Here is a 16,822-nt window from a genome sequence, read left to right on the forward strand (position 1 = left end):
TAAATGTCAGGAAGTCGTTTCTCAAAGTATTTGTATGGAGTGTAGCCATGTATGGAAGTGAAACGTGGACAATAAATAGTTTAGAGAAGAAGGGAATAGAAGCTTTAGAAATGTGCTGCCACAGATGCTGCTGAAGATTAGATGGGTAGATCACATAACTAATGAGGAGGTATTGAACAGAATTGCAGAAAAGAGAAATTTGTGTGCACAATTTGAGTAGAAGAAGGGATCGGTTGGTAGGGCATATTCTGAGGCATCAAGGGATCACCAATTTAGTATTGGAGGTCAGAATGGAGGGTAAAAATCTTAGAGGGAGACCAAGAGATTAATACACTAAACAGATTCAGAAGGATATAGGTTGCAATAGGTACTGGGAGATGTAGAACCTTGCACAGGATAGAGTAACATGAGGAGTTGCATCAAACCAGTCTCTGGACTGAAGACCACGAAAACAACATGGTACATATGGTCCTTGACGTCAGTTTCTGGTGCTAGGGACCAATTAGACAGAATGTATTTTAGGATGCTAATTACGGTAGTGTAATTCACACGAACTGCTTGGATGCTCGACCACTGACTGTATGCACGCAATATATCGTCGAACGATTTTCTTTCGTGTCGTTCGAAGATTCCTGGCAGATCTCCAATGCTACCAAAGGCAACGACAGTTCTAGCGACGAGGTTTTCTTCTGTTTCCATAACGGTTTCATGCACCAACTGCTTTGTGGGCCCCACAGACAAAGAAGTCCATACATGTGAGGTCACCTGACCTTTGTGGCCAGGCGACAGAGCCACTTCGGCCGATCAGTCGATTTCCAAAGATGGCTCTCCGATGATTCTTTACAGCAATGCTGAAATGGGCTGGCACCAAATTGTGCTGGAAGTACATCCTTTGCTAACATTCGGTGGTACATCCTACAGCAGTTCTGGCAACACATGTTCCACGAAGATGCCATACCTACCTCTGCGTTCTCAGAGGCGGAATCACCGAGAATGCTGGTCCATAGATTAACAACGAATCGCTGTTGATGAGCAGTCGGGTACTTCCAGAATTCACATGTGCCCATCGTGGGAACTGTGGATATAGATACAGCCGTCACAACTAAACAAAGCCTCGTCTGTGGACAGGACCTCAGCCGGAAACAAAGTGTGTAGGGCGAACTGTTGTGCGAATTGAGTTGGGGAAAACCTTCAGGTGCTAGTTTTGAAAATAAAAAGGATAAAGCTGCTGGACATGTAAGAAATTCCACTCACGTCCATATCTGACGTTATCTATGTGCACAGTACGTCGTGTACTTGCAGATCGAGTGTCTGTAACATGTCGCAGACTCTCGTTTCCCATTTCGGGATTTCGCACGGTTCCTACCTGTATCATGCATACTTGCACGGAAAGTGCCTGTTTTACGTAGGAGGCGATGTAGACATCCGAATGTTTGGCGTCGTGGAACACATCGGCTGGAAAAGGCTACGATACCCTCTCACTGCAGCTCGTCCATTTCCATTCACGGACGCGTATACCAGATGCATGTCAGCCGCTTCATAAACTGCTCCAGGTTCACTGTTGTTGTAACAAGGCAGTAGTGATTGTGACTGGATCAGAGCGTTTACAAGGTATCCACAGTTGTTTCCACAAGGCGGTGATGCTTGCGAATGAATCGGTGTGTGTCTAAGCAGATCTTAGAGCCAGCGACCCAAACAAAGAGCAGTTTTGAATGTCACCATACATTCCCGGTCACGACATCAGCACATCAGATTTTGTCAGCACCACTAATAAAATGTTCCCTAACCTTACAAGCTGACTTAAGAGACCATACGTTGCTTTTCTAAATATATTTGTTTTGATTTTCTCTACCTCCAGCATTAATTTGGACGAATAGTTTCGGAACACGCTGTATTACTAAACGGCTAATACGGGGCGCAGTTACGGTTACAGATTGCCTATGTAGCGGCTGCTTTCAATGTCTGATACAGTTATTGGCGGAATTTAAATACGTAAAATGATGTTATAATTTAGTGACCGAGTGCTACAGCGTTACAGTCAAGTGTTACAGTTAGAAACTGAGTATGCCTTGAGGCAGCGTAAATCGTGAAGCACAAACCGACCTCATTATATTCATTGAGTGCTTGAGAATGAGAACACTTAGCGACTCCCAACACACTTCACAAATAATTTCGTACCTTCACAAAACTTTTTTTCGTCCCACATAATGACGAAATGAATAAAGTTTAACGCTTACTGATTTTGTTTGTTCATGCTGTAAAACTGCAACACTGGTATCACGTTTCAATTTATTATTTATTTGCTACTAACTCTACTCGCAACACATTTTGCAGACCGTACAATATACCACTGAAATTACCTGCAAAATTATATCACTGAACGACATGTGTTATGAGGTATAAGGATTCCGAAGATATAGACTGGAAATTATTTCTCTACAAAACCGAAATTTCGCTATGTCGCGCGTGCTCTAGACCACTGGGTAACTAGAAACAAACAAATGAAAAGTCATATTTCCGCCCGCGAATATCGATCTCGCTGATGTAACAGCTTAAAAATCATCCCTATTAAATTAAGGTGTTTCTCATGTATAGAGGACAAGGAAACGTCTCTTTAAACTGCTAGATGCACGCCCCACAATCGATCTTCTCTCAACTAGACGCAAAATGTGCACAAGCAGCCAACCAAAAAATTTACGTGGGAGGGAAATCATCAGTCACGTGACATAGCCTGCGTTCTACTCTTATACAACCTCTTGTTCTGTATGTGGTTTAAGGCACTGTCTACTAGTGATCGTTAATGGTAAACCTGTAGGTCATCAGAGGACGTCTTTCTCATGTGTGATGAAACATGACACATTCCTCTACAATAACTCTGATTTATGTGATAACCTCCCTCCCCCCCCCCCCCCCCCCCCCCCATCGCATCTTGGGTGTAAAATCAAGACTTCGGCGTCATAACTAAGTTAGCGAGAGGTGCTTATGAGGCGCTGCAGCCCCCGTGTCACTTTGCCCGACGTAAGTGCTGTTTACAGAGGTAATGACGGAATGACCTGTAGTTTTCGCATGTTGGACGCTGCTGCTATGCGTTTACCTGTTTCCTTGTAAGATGTATTCGCCGTTACTAACGATCATTTTATATAGGGCTCATGCATGTACAGTATAATTTCTGAACACTGATCGGATGTGAACAGTGGGCGCCATACATCTCCAGAAAACCGTATTGTACTCGTATTACACAGAGTCAACGTTTTAAGGAAGTAGTTTTTTTTTCGTTTTACAGTTCGAAAAGATAGTTTATAGTAGAGAAATCGGGAAGAAGGATGTATGTCCTAAGCTTGAAATATATTTCATACATTGGAATATTGTTGTTGTTGTTGTTGTTGTGGTCTTCAGTCCAGAAACTGGTTTGATGCAGCTCTCCATTGTACTCTATCCTGTGCAAGCTTCTTCATCTGCCAGTACCTACTGCAACCTACATCCTTCTGAATCTGTTTAGTGTATTCATCTCTTTGTCTCCCTCTACGATTTTTACCCTCCGCGCTGCCCTCCAATACTAAATTGGTGATCCCTTGATGCCTCAGAACATGTCCTACCAACCGATCCCATCTTCTAGTCAAGTTGTGCCAGAAATTTCTCTTCTCCACAATCCTATTCAATACCTCCTTATTATTTATGTGCTCTACCCATCTAATCTTCAGCATCCTTCTGTAGCACCACACTTCGAAAGCTTCTATTCTCTTTTTGTCTAAACTACAGGGTTATTACAAATGATTGAAACGATTTCACAGCTCTACAATAACTTTATTATTTGAGATATTTTCACAATGCTTTGCACACACATACAAAAACTCAAAAAGTTTTTTAGGCATTCACAAATGTTCGATATGTGCCCCTTTAGTGATTCGGCAGACATCAAGCCGATAATCAAGTTCCTCCCACACTCGGCGCAGCATGTCCCCATCAATGAGTCCGAAAGCATCGTTTATGCGAGCTCGCAGTTCTGGCACGTTTCTTGGTAGAGGAGGTTTAAACACTGAATCTTTCACATAAGCCCGCAGAAAGAAATCGCATGGGGTTAAGTCGGGAGAGCGTGGAGGCCATGACATGAATTGCTGATCATGATCTCCACCACGACCGATCCATCGGTTTTCCAATCTCCTGTTTAAGAAATGCCGAACATCATGATGGAAGTGCGGTGGACCTCCATCCTGCTGAAAGATGAAGTCGGCGCAGTCGGTCTCCAGTTGTGGCATGAGCCAATTTTCCAGCATGTGCAGATACACGTGTCCTGTAACGTTTTTTTCGCAGAAGAAAAAGGGGCCGTAAACTTTAAACCGTGAGATTGCACAAAACACGTTAACTTTTGGTGAATTGTGAATTTGCTGCACGAATGCGTGATGATTCTCTACCGCCCAGATTCGCACATTGTGTCTGTTCGCTTCACCATTTAGAAGAAATGTTGCTTCAACACTGAAAACAAGTTTCGCACTGAACGCATCCTCTTCCATGAGCTGTTGCAACCGCGCCGAAAATTCAAAGCGTTTGACTTTGTCATCGGGTGTCAGAGCTTGTGGCAATTGTAAACGGTAAGGCTTCTGCTTTAGCCGTTTCCGTAAGATTTTCCAAACCGTCGGCTGTGGTACGTTTAGCTCCCTGCTTGCTTTATTCGTCGACTTCCGCGGGCTACGCGTGAAACTTGCCCGCACGTGTTCAACCGTTTCTTCGCTCACTGCAGGCCGACCCGTTGATTTCCCCTTCCAGAGGCATCCAGAAGCTTTAAACTGCGCATACCATCGCCGAAAGGAGTTAGCAGTTGGTGGATCTTTGTTGAACTTCGTCCTGAAATGTCGTTGCACTGTTACGACTGACTGATGTGAGTGCATTTCAAGCACGACACACGCTATCTCGGTTCCTGTCGCCATTTTGTCCTACTGCGCTCTCGACCGCTCTGGCGGCAGAAACGTGAAGTGCGGCTTCAGCCGAACAAAACTTTATGAGTTTTTCTACCATCTGTAGTGTGTCGTGACCATATGTCAATGAATGGAGCTACAGTTAATTTATGAAATCGCTTCAATCATTTGTAATAGCCCTGTATTTATCATCCTCGTTTTACTTCCATACACTCCACACTTTCAGAAATGACTTCCTGTCACTTAAATCTATACTCAATGTTAACAAATTTCTTCTCTTCAGAAACGCTTTTCTTGTCATTGCCAGTCTACATTTTATATCTCCTCTACTCCGACCATCCTCAGTTATTTTGCTCCCCAAATAGCAAAACTCATTTACTACCTTAAAAGTCTCATTTCCTAATCTAATTCCCGCTGCATCACCCGATTTAATTCGACTACATTGCATTATTCTCGTTTTGCTTTTGTTGATGTTCATCTTATATCCTCCTCTCAAGACACTGTCCATTCCGTTCAGCTGCTCTTCCAGGTCCTGTGCTGTCCCTGACAACTACAATGTCATCGGTGAACCTCAATGTTTTAATTTTTTCCCCTTGGATTTTAATTCCTACTCCGAATTTTTCTTTTGTTTCCTTTACTGCCTGCTCAATATACAGATTGAATAACATCAGGGATAGGCTACAATCCTGAGGTATAAGGATTCATAAAAGTCGACGTGGTGAAAAACTAACTTTTTCTTAAAACGAAGAGCAAATTATCCGGACGCTACTCTCCAGTGTCTGATAATGACAGCAATTAACAACTTCAAACATAATTTCAAACCCTTTGTAAACATTTTCTCGCTTATAAGCTTAATCTCAAGTATTTCACACATTAAGTTATTCTTGAGGTCATCATATGTTTGATGCTGTTTTATATGTGGGTGTGCGATTCTGCAGAGACTCAGGGCTGAGATGTTTACTGGCTGCGTCTTATCAGTTCGACAGTTGTTAAGAAACATTTTTAATCGCTGTTTTCCTTCATATTTATATCAAGAGAATTACCACTGTAATAAAGGAAATACGGAATTTTTGAGCAGAGTAAGGCAGTTTACGTAACTATCATTCGCGATGAAGTTTGATTTTCAGATTTCTTAAGTTTCCATGCATGTTCAGGGTAGGGTGGAGCTGACTGACACAATTCGGCCTTGAATATAACGCATGTGCAGTAGCTTGACTGGCAAAGAGGTGAAAAGGAGAGAATGCCAATTCGTATGTCAGTAGCAATAGAACCTTTCAGCGTATAACGTCATACTGCCTCAGTTCGTCGTGACAGAAGTGCAACGTTCTATCAAGCGGCGCTTTTATGTAGGTGGCATGGTCAAGTGCCGTCTCAGCGTAGGGTTCGGGCTTGGGGGAAGAAGTTTAAAGACAATTTCAGTGTTTCCGATGAGTAGAATGGAGCTCCGACAGCAGTGCGCACGCCCAAAGCGCACTCCCGAAAACTCGAAGACAGTGAGGGATGCTTTTAAATGTAGTCCTCGACACTTGCAATCCAGCAGTTTCGGATTTCGTGCCTGAGTCGAAGAAGTTTATGTTGACTGCTCAAGGCGATCAAATTTCATCCTTACTAACTTCAGACTGCAGAGAAAGGTAATAGTCCTCGATGCTTGGCGCGCCCATAGACTCTCCCTTCAGGAGTAAGTCGAAGAAATTTATGTTCAATGTTTAATGAGATCAAGTTCCATCCTTAAAAACTTTAGATTCCGGAGACACGTAATCCCATAGACAAGGGAGGCCTAGTTACTTTCTACATCGTCATGACTGACGTACTAGGCGAAAGCCTGATTTCTTGAATAGTTTGTTCATGTCTGACGAAGCCCATTTTCATCTTTCGGGCTTCGTCAACGAACAGAACTGGTCTTTGTGAACCGTAAAGAGCTGCATGAAAAGTCGTTGCGCTCTCTTGCAGTGACAGTTGAGGGTGGATTCGGTGATGTTTGGGAATCTAGGCTCATATTTTCTTGAGAGTGAAGATGGAGACACAGTGATTATTAATTCAGAATATTATGTCATTATATTGTAAAACTTCGTTCAACCTTACTTTAGAGTGCTTGGCATTGACCCGAAGGCCGTATACTTGCATCATGATGGACACAGCATGGCCGTTGCTTGTGTAATGTTAATAACTGTTATCTCTCGTTCTGGACATCGCTTGGCTTGCTTGGTCACCCGATTCTACTGTCTGAGATGTTTTCCTATATCCGGAGACGTATAGTGAATATTCGAGAACTCAAACAAGCCATTGCTGATGAGACTCTGATTATTGTCAGTGACCTAAGGAGTCACGTTTACTAAAGCTTCCGAAAGTGCGTGCAACAGTGTGTTGTTTTAAACTGAGTCAATCTTTCTGACATAATTTTCAAGAAATAAGCTTCTAAGCTTTGCATAGTTAATTACTTCTGTCCGTATGTTTATAGAATATTTCATTATATCTTTTCCTTTTCTATTTCACAACTAATAAAAATCTGAAATGCATTAGAGCACGGCACCTCCAAAAAGTTAGAAGATTAAACATTAATTCCTTCCTGTCATATGAATAGTTTAAGTTGGCTTATTTATTTTACAATTCATTTAGCGAACATCGCCAAGATTATGCGCAGCAATTGATCATCCCACATGCTGTTGTTGTTGTGGTCTTCGGTTAAGAGACTGGTTTGATGCAGCTCTCCATGCTACTGTCTCCTGCGCAAGCTTCTTCATCTCCCACTACCTACTGCAGCCTACATCCATCTGAATCTGCTTACTATATTCACCTCTTGGTGTCCCTCTACAATTTTTACGCTTAACGCTTCCCTCCAATACTAAACTGGTGACCCCTTGATGCCTCAGAACGTGTCCTACCAACAGATCCCTTATTATAGTCAGGTTGTGCTACAAATTCATCTTCTCCCCAATTCTATTCAGTGCCGGCTCGTTAGTTACGTGATCTACCCATCTAATCTTCAGCATTCCTCTCTACCACATTTCGAAATTTTCTCTTCTTGCCTAAACTAGTTATCTTCCATACATGGCTACACTCCATACAAACACTTTCATAAAAGACTTTCTGACACTTACATCTATACTCGATGTTAACAAATTTATCTTCTTCAGAAACGCATTCGTTGCCATAGCTCGTCTACATTTTACATCCTTCCTATTTCGACAGTCATCAGTTATTTTGCTTCCCATATAGCTAAACTCATTTCCTACTTTAAGTGTCTCATTTCCTGATCTAATTCCCTCGCCATCACCTGATTTAATTCAACTACATTCCATTATCCTCGTTTTGCTTTTGTATCCATCTTTCAAGACACTGTCCATTCCGTTCAGCTGCTCTTCCAGGTCCTTTGCTGTCTCTGACTGAATTGCAATGTCGTCGGCATAACTCAGAAATTTTTCTTCTTCTCCATCGATTTTAATTCCTACTCCAAATTTATCTTTTGTTTTCTTTATTGCTTGCTCAGTATACAGATTGAATAACATCTGAGATAGGCTACAACCCTATCACACTCCCTTCTCGACAACTGCTTCCCTTTCTTCCCCTCGAATCTTATAACTGCCATCTGATTTCTGTACAAACTGTAAATAGTCTTTCGCTCCCTGTATTTTGCACCTGCCAGCTTCTGAATTTGGAAGAGAATATGCCAGTCAACATTGTCACAAGCTTTCTCTAACTCTACAAATGCTAGAAACGTAAGTTGTTCAAACAGAAACTGCAAGCTTTCTCTTCAGACAGTTAGCACGTAGAGCACCTCTGGCTGAAAGTCAGAAGAATACTTACCAAAGTTTTGGAAAAAATATACACGTGAAGAACACCAACAATATCATAATGCTCATTAAGAAGCACCGCCTACACAAAAGTTAGTAATTAAACGCTTTTAGACGAGGTGAGATCCGAAATGTGATACAAGAAATCCAAAGATGAAATATTGGATCAGGTCCTGAAGTTATCCTTCACAAGCGCAATCAAAGGATTGTTGCCAAATTCAATTATGTACCGTTGCCAACATAAGTGACATAATAGTCAATACTAGTGGTACTGGAAAGCAACCTGCATTGCTACGCTTTATAAACGTCCCTCATTCAGATGCGATCTTTAATAAATCGTGTACAGAAGTTGCCAGTGAGTTAACTCTTGACCACAGTTTACCGAATATCCCTTGAGCAGAGATATGTTCCCCGTGACTGGAAAAGAGAAATGGGCCATATACTTCTATATATGAAAAAGAAGTAAACATTCACAGACTTAACGGGCGTTGGGAGGAGATCCTGGACATACACATGGACACTTTATACGTACAGTATGTAATAAGTGTAGATATTTCTATTGGTGACTGAGGATGGTGTACTGAACAACATTACATCAGTATTTACACCATTTTTAGACTAATAGTCACTACAAGTCGTATATTTTTAGGTTAGTCATTGCCTCCAGTACATGTGGTAAGAGCAAGCGATTAATGGTTATATCCCGCTGGGCAACAGCTCGGATGTTGAAGTGTAGGTTTGTGGATGGCAAATACTGTAGTTAGTTTATACTGACAGGCATAGTCCACTTAAGGGTGTAGTACAGTTGTGCAGAAAACATCAAGTAATAACGCTTGTGATGCGTTTGTGGCGAGACAATTTAATGCAGATAAAAAACAAGCAACACACTGTTATGTGTACATTTTAAGGTATCAATCATAAAAATATCTGCACTTACACCCATTACATTCATACAGTGTTACACCCTGTTTAACAGATATGATACACGACTATTTGCTGGAAACTTTTACGTTCGCTGACTAGCTGTAGAAGGAAACTCTTGCCAAAAAGTGAAAAAGTTCAGGTTAGCGTAATGTGTTCTGAAGCGTCTAGATATAGGTAACATTCCACAACAGAGGAAAAGTGTAAGGGTAAACGATGATTAGAATAATTTAGATATGGTACAGGACATTAGAATTCAAGGGATTAGCACAAGACAGAAGTATTTTGAGGACGGTAATGTGACAATCGAATGACAGATGATGTTGATTAGATGAAAACGTTGCTAGTCAATTGCAATGTGAACTTAAAGCATAAAGTAGAGCCAAAGTAGAGCCATAGGTTTATTGCTGATCCATATAAGGAAGCTGTGATGCCTGATCCCGTTTGCATCACAAGCAGTATGAAGAATATTCCACACAAAAAATTCTCGCCAACAAATATCGTTAACAAACCGAATGCGTTGAACAAAAATATCTCAAATGATAAGTATTAAAAATGAAGGAAAGATGATGCGGTAATAAGTTGAGCTTTTGATTTCATGGAGAAAATAGTAATCTTATTCCAAAAAGGGATTCCAAAAGGGTTATTTTCTAAATCAGGGGAAAGGACACTCTGGTGCGTGAACGCAAACACGCACGTAAAAGCACTGGCGCTGTTTTACGTGGAGCGGATTACAAAATGGGATTAGCGATTTCATTTTCAGTGTTTTTAGTAGTAGGAAGAAGGAAGGAAGCTTCTCGGTAACGAGCGGCCGAGTCCGTTAAAATATCCGCTAATGAGTAAAGCAAATATATTTATCTCTACTATGAAGCTTTAAGGCTACAGAGCTCTGTTTGTAATTGGCTCAGCATAAACGACAGAGCGAAATGCCAACAACTCTTACAAATTTGGGATAACGCGTCCACAATCGATAGCAAACTATTATGTTATAAAATATTAGGTTGGTGGATAAGTTCGGAGAGTTTTTGTTTTGCATGCTGGTATTACAATTGCTATGGTTTTATTTGTGGATTACAATTTTCTGCTTGCTATTTGAGTTTACATATTTTCATTTTATCATTTGGAGGTACTGAGTGAGGCTTTGGACGCTAGAAAATAAATTACCAAGTGGCGAAATTGGTTCGAAATATTCTGCTGTTTGAGTTGATAGAGAGATGACAGGAGGGGAGGCACCTAGAAACATTTGCGCCGTGTGGGGGGGATAATGCCATTGGACAGAGGACGCCAAGAAAATGGTTTTCTGGTTTCGAGGAGGATCGTTTTGACATTATTAACTATCCGCGTTCAGCAAGACCTTCAGGGTTCGATGAAGATCCTTTAAATGCATTTATCCTCAGTAATTCACGACATTATACTCTAAAACTGGCAGATGTGATTACCTTTCATTATTGCACCGTCGTGCGACATTTGCAAGCAATTGGGAAGGCTCAAAAATCGGGTGATGGGTAGCGCATGCTCTAAACCAAACTCACAAAATCTCCGGGTGGTCTTATGTGCGTTTCTATTTTCTCTCCATCAAAAAATGGTTCAAATGGCTCTGAGCACTATGGGACTTAACATCTGAGGTCATCAGTCCCTTATAACTTAGAACTACTAAAACCTAACTAACCTAAGGACATCACACACATCCATGCCCGTGGCAAGATTCGAACCTGCGACTGTAGCGGTCGCGCGGTTCCAGACTGAAGCGCCTAGAACCGCTCGGCCACACCGGCCGGCTTTCTCTCCATCAATTGGCTCGTGAACAACGCGAGCGACTCCTATGCTGTGGCGTTACTGGTGACGAAAAATGGTGTCTTTATGCTAACATAAGGATAAGAAGGGAATGGTTGAGCCTAAACACGACAGCAGATATATATCTGTTGCATTGGTTTTGTTAACAAAAATCGCCTTTTTGTTGCACTGTAATTTATTTCTCCCAGATGTGTTTAGCCATTTTTAACTCTAAGGCATCTTCAGTGGGATCTAGAACGATACAATTTTGTTTTGACATATATTATTTTTAGATTATAAAACAGTCGCATTTTTCGTAAGTAGGTAATTACTTATAGTTCTTCGTGTTTTTTGGATCTGGTCTGGAGGTCGTATACCACATCATTTACGATACATAAGCTCATTTTTATTTCCTGAACTTTTTAATTTTCATTGTTCATTTTGTTTAATCTTATTTTCTGGTGCACTATTACTCTTCTGCCACTAGTAATAGATGTTAGTTCGAAAACTGTGCTTTTAAGGACGTAAATATTGTGTGTTCGCTATGTGTCTCATCCTGTTTTGTTTGTTTACCTACATGTTGCCAACCTAACGAAATATATGCTGAAAACAAACTTCTATTCATGATGTTTGTATCTGTGTTCATGTGTATGAGAGAGAGAGAGAGAGAGAGAGAGAGAGAGAGAGAGAGAGAGAGAGAGAGAGGGAGAGAGAGAGATTTAAAGAGTGTGAATGTGTATTTGTGTGTGTGTGTGTCTGTGTGTGTGTGTGTGTGATGGGGTGAGGAGGGAGGGGGTTGGTTATTATTCATCGTAAGCTATAGAATGTTGAACATGAATGTAATAGCTGTCAGAGAATGGTTGACAGCTGTGGTGATCAGCTTATTTGAGTTTTAGTCGAAATGCTCTATGGAGAGGTTTGAGGAAAAGTGAGTGGAAAATTGTTGTATGATATTATTATTATTATGATAATGATCCTCTTTTGGAATGTTATTCTGTTATTTATTATATTTGTGTCCCCAATCGTCGAACCCCCACGATCACAAAAACAGGCAGTACTTCGACATATGCTGCATAGGCTCAACACAATGCTACTCGCCAAAGAAAACTACAAAAAAGAACTGAATATAAAAATATTGACAGCCCAAAAAATGGTTACAATAGTAACATAGTCACAAAGCTAAACAACAAAATTAAAAGTGAAATAAAAGCAGAAAGCAGCAAACCACAGATAATAACACAACGGAACCCGTTACCATTACAACTACTCAGAAAATCAGAAAAATATGGAAGAAAACACAAATGGCACACAAGTACATACAAACAGAAACTCGCACATAAAATCATCAACTTTTTCAAATGTCAGAGACTATACTCGTACATGAAATACAAAGATTCTCTGAAAAAATACACTATAGAACTGACAAAAAACAGACATATGCCAGGCAGAAAGCAGGTAAATGTCAGTTACAGTGTACGACTTGTGATGGCAGATACATACGACAAACAGCAAAACATTTCATGTCAGATACAAAGAACACATGAGAGGGTGAAAGTATTGGACAAACCACTCCAAATTTGCAGAACACCTAAGAGAACATAATCACAAAGCCAACCACTAGAGAAGAAGACTCGAAAATAATTAGAGTCAGCAATAAAAAATTCTTCCTAAATCTGCAAGAAAATTATCACATACAGAAATCTAAATCAGAAAAGAAAACCTTGTTGAATGATTGGTACACATGCCAAACAATTCATTATTTACACTAATATATAAAATAAAAGAATAACACTCCAAAAGAGGATTGTCATAATAATAATAATATCACCCAACAACTTTCCAGTCACTTCTCCATGAGCCGCCCCACAGACCATTTAAATCGATATCTCAGTCAGCTGATCACCAAACCTAACAACCACTCTGAGAGCTATTACATTTGTATTCAGCACTCTACAGTTCACATTGAATGAACTCTAACACCCTCCACCCCCACCCCCTTTTCACATACACGCAAAAATACGTATGAACACTCCTTAGCTCTCTCTCTATGTCTGTTACACACATATAAACATCGTGAATAGACGTTAGTTTTCTGCATATACTTCGTTATGTCGGCAACACACAGGTAAACAAACAGGTTGAGACACATAGTGAACTTGCAACACTTACGTCTTTGAAAACACAGTTTTCAAGCAAATATCTATAACTAGTGGCAGAAGAGTAACGATGCACCACAAAAATAAGGGCAAAGAAGATAAACAGTGTGAAGGAAAGAGATCGAAATATAAAATTTTGCTTATGTATTGTAAATGAAGTGGTAGTGCGACCTCCAGACCAGGTAAGAGGAAATGCATATGCCAACCAAAAACGCGATATTAGAAATGAAAGCCCGTTTCCTCAATATATTCTTCATATGTACATATGTACCAACAGAAGATGCAGAATCGGTGGAAAAAGATGTCTTCTATGAGCAACTGAAGCAGGAAATAGCAAGGCTGGCAAAGCATGATGTTAAGGTGGTTGTAGGGGACTTAAGTGCTCAGGTAGGAAAAGATATCGCATGCAGCAAAACAGCTGGTAAGGAGAGTCTGCACGATGTTTATAAAGATAATGGTATCAGACTAACTGACTTTTCCATGATTATTAAAAGCACATGGATGCAAAGAAGGATATAAGGAAAGTTACATGGAACTCCCGAAATGGGATCACAAAAAATCAGATTGATCACATATTCATAGATAGACGACATGCTTCAGATAAATTACAAAGTGGATAGCTGTCGTGGTGCAGATGGAGATAGCAATCATTATTTCGTAACAATCAAATACAGACAGACCAAGAAAGCAATCACACAAAGGTTTGATGATAGTAAGTTAAAAAATGATGAAAAGTACAGTACAACAGTATAAAACTATCTTGACAAATAGACTTATTGAAGCCAAAGAACGGGGAGGAGAGGATATTGAAGAAAATGAGAAACGGTTAAAGGAATAATACATGAGACAGCTAAAACTTTACTAGGTAGAAAGAAGCAATCGACAACCCAGAGCTGGTTTGATGACGACTGTAGGAGGAAGATAGAAGAAAGAAATGAGTCAAGAAAAAGAATGTTGTAGAGGAGGACTAGAGGTACTTTAGAAGAATTCCAGGCGAAGCGAAGGGAACCAGATAAATTTATGTATTCAACTTGAAAAACTATTGTAATTTTTAATTTAGTTGTGTTTTTTTTTTTAAGTTCATTCGAATATAAATTACAGTGCAGCAAGAAAATGCGGTTTATGTTTACAAAACAAATATTTCTGTGCTTGCTGCGGAGGACAGCCTCGTAAACAAACTACACTCCTGGAAATTGAAATAAGAACACCGTGAATTCATTGTCCCAGGAAGGGGAAACTTTATTGACACATTCCTGGGGTCAGATACATCACATGATCACACTGACAGAACCACAGGCACATAGACACAGGCAACAGAGCATGCACAATGTCGGCACTAGTACAGTGTATATCCACCTTTCGCAGCAATGCAGGCTGCTATTCTCCCATGGAGACGATCGTAGCGATCCTGGATGTAGTCCTGTGGAACGGCTTGCCATGCCATTTCCACCTGGCGCCTCAGTTGGACCAGCGTTCGTGCTGGACGTGCAGACCGCGTGAGACGACGCTTCATCCAGTCCCAAACATGCTCAATGGGGGACAGATCCGGAGATCTTGCTGGCCAGGGTAGTTGACTTACACCTTCTAGAGCACGCTGGGTGGCACGGGATACATGCGGACGTGCATTGTCCTGTTGGAACAGCAAGTTCCCTTGCCGGTCTAGGGATGGTAGAACGATGGGTTCGATGACGGTTTGGGTGTACCGTGCACTATTCAGTGTCCCCTCGACGATCACCAGTGGTGTACGGCCAGTGTAGGAGATCGCTCCCCACACCATGATGCCGGGTGTTGGCCCTGTGTGCCTCGGTCGTATGCAGTCCTGATTGTGGCGCTCACCTGCACGGCACCAAACACGCATACGACCATCATTGGCACCAAGGCAGAAGCGACTCTCATCGCTGAAGACGACACGTCTCCATTCGTCGCTCCATTCACGCCTGTCGCGACACCACTGGAGGCGGGCTGCACGATGTTGGGGCGTGAGCGGAAGACGGCCTAACGGTGTGCGGGACCGTAGCCCAGCTTCATGGAGACGGTTGCGAATAGTCCTCGCCGATACCCCAGGAGCAACAGTGTCCCTAATTTGCTGGGAAGTGGCGGTGCGGTCCCCTACGGCACTGCGTAGGATCCTACGGTCTTGGCGTGCATCCGTGCGTCGCTGCGGTCTGGTCCCAGGTCGACGGGCACGTGCACCTTCCGCCGACCACTGGCGGCAACATCGATGTACTGTGGAGACCTCACGCCCCACGTGTTGAGCAATTCGGCGGTACGTCCACCCGGCCTCCCGCATGCCCACTATACGCCCTCGCTCAAAGTCCGTCAGCTGCACATACGGTTCACGTCCACGCTGTCGCGGCATGCTACCAGTGTTAAAGACTGCGATGGAGCTCCGTATGCCACGGCAAACTGGCTGACACTGACGGCGGCGGTGCACAAATGCTGCGCAGCTAGCGCCATTCGACGGCCAACACCGCGGTTCCTGGTGTGTCCGCTGTGCCGTGCGTGTGATCATTGCTTGTACAGCCCTCTCGCAGTGTCCGGAGCAAGTATGGTGGGTCTGACACACCGGTGTCAATGTGTTCTTTTTTCCATTTCCTGGAGTGTAGTTATATCTGTTGTGTTTACTAAGGTTATGAAAAAACACCACGAACTTATGCACCAACAGAATAAAAGAGATGTTATTGAGGCAACCTCATCTGAAACAATATTTTAAAATACAAAGTAACATGGCTAAAATACATGTGCTACCACTGGTATGAAGAACAATATCAGAGGATATAATCGTTTCGAAACATGGAGTCACATGCCTATACACAGAATAGTTGGTACAGTTGAAATACTCTATGATGGGTTGATATGAACAAGCAGCTGCCATGAACAGTGAAAGAGTAGCTCAGATGATACTAATTTCAAGACTGTAGAACCTCGTTTTAGTTAGAAATATCCGAATTTGTGTTATCTTCTCAGTCTAGATTTGAACAGATGTTGGAAGTTCAGTTAGCTAACTAAGTAAATCAATTTTTCTTCCTATTTCTGTCAATAGGGTGCTACTATTTGGGTGAGGGAGTACAATATAAAACATTTGGACTTACCGCTTGATGGTGCTTTTGTGAGACGATATCGTTTTTTACTGTACATTGTTGCTATGAAATGCGGAATTATAGGATATAGTATAATTCAGTCAAGTTTTGTACAATGGATATGTCAGAGACCATTTATTGGAGGTAGTATTGGAACATTATAAAATCAGATGACTTAACATGTCGAG

Source organism: Schistocerca serialis, chromosome 1, assembly GCF_023864345.2.
Source record: "Schistocerca serialis cubense isolate TAMUIC-IGC-003099 chromosome 1, iqSchSeri2.2, whole genome shotgun sequence".
NCBI lineage: Eukaryota > Metazoa > Arthropoda > Insecta > Orthoptera > Acrididae > Schistocerca > Schistocerca serialis.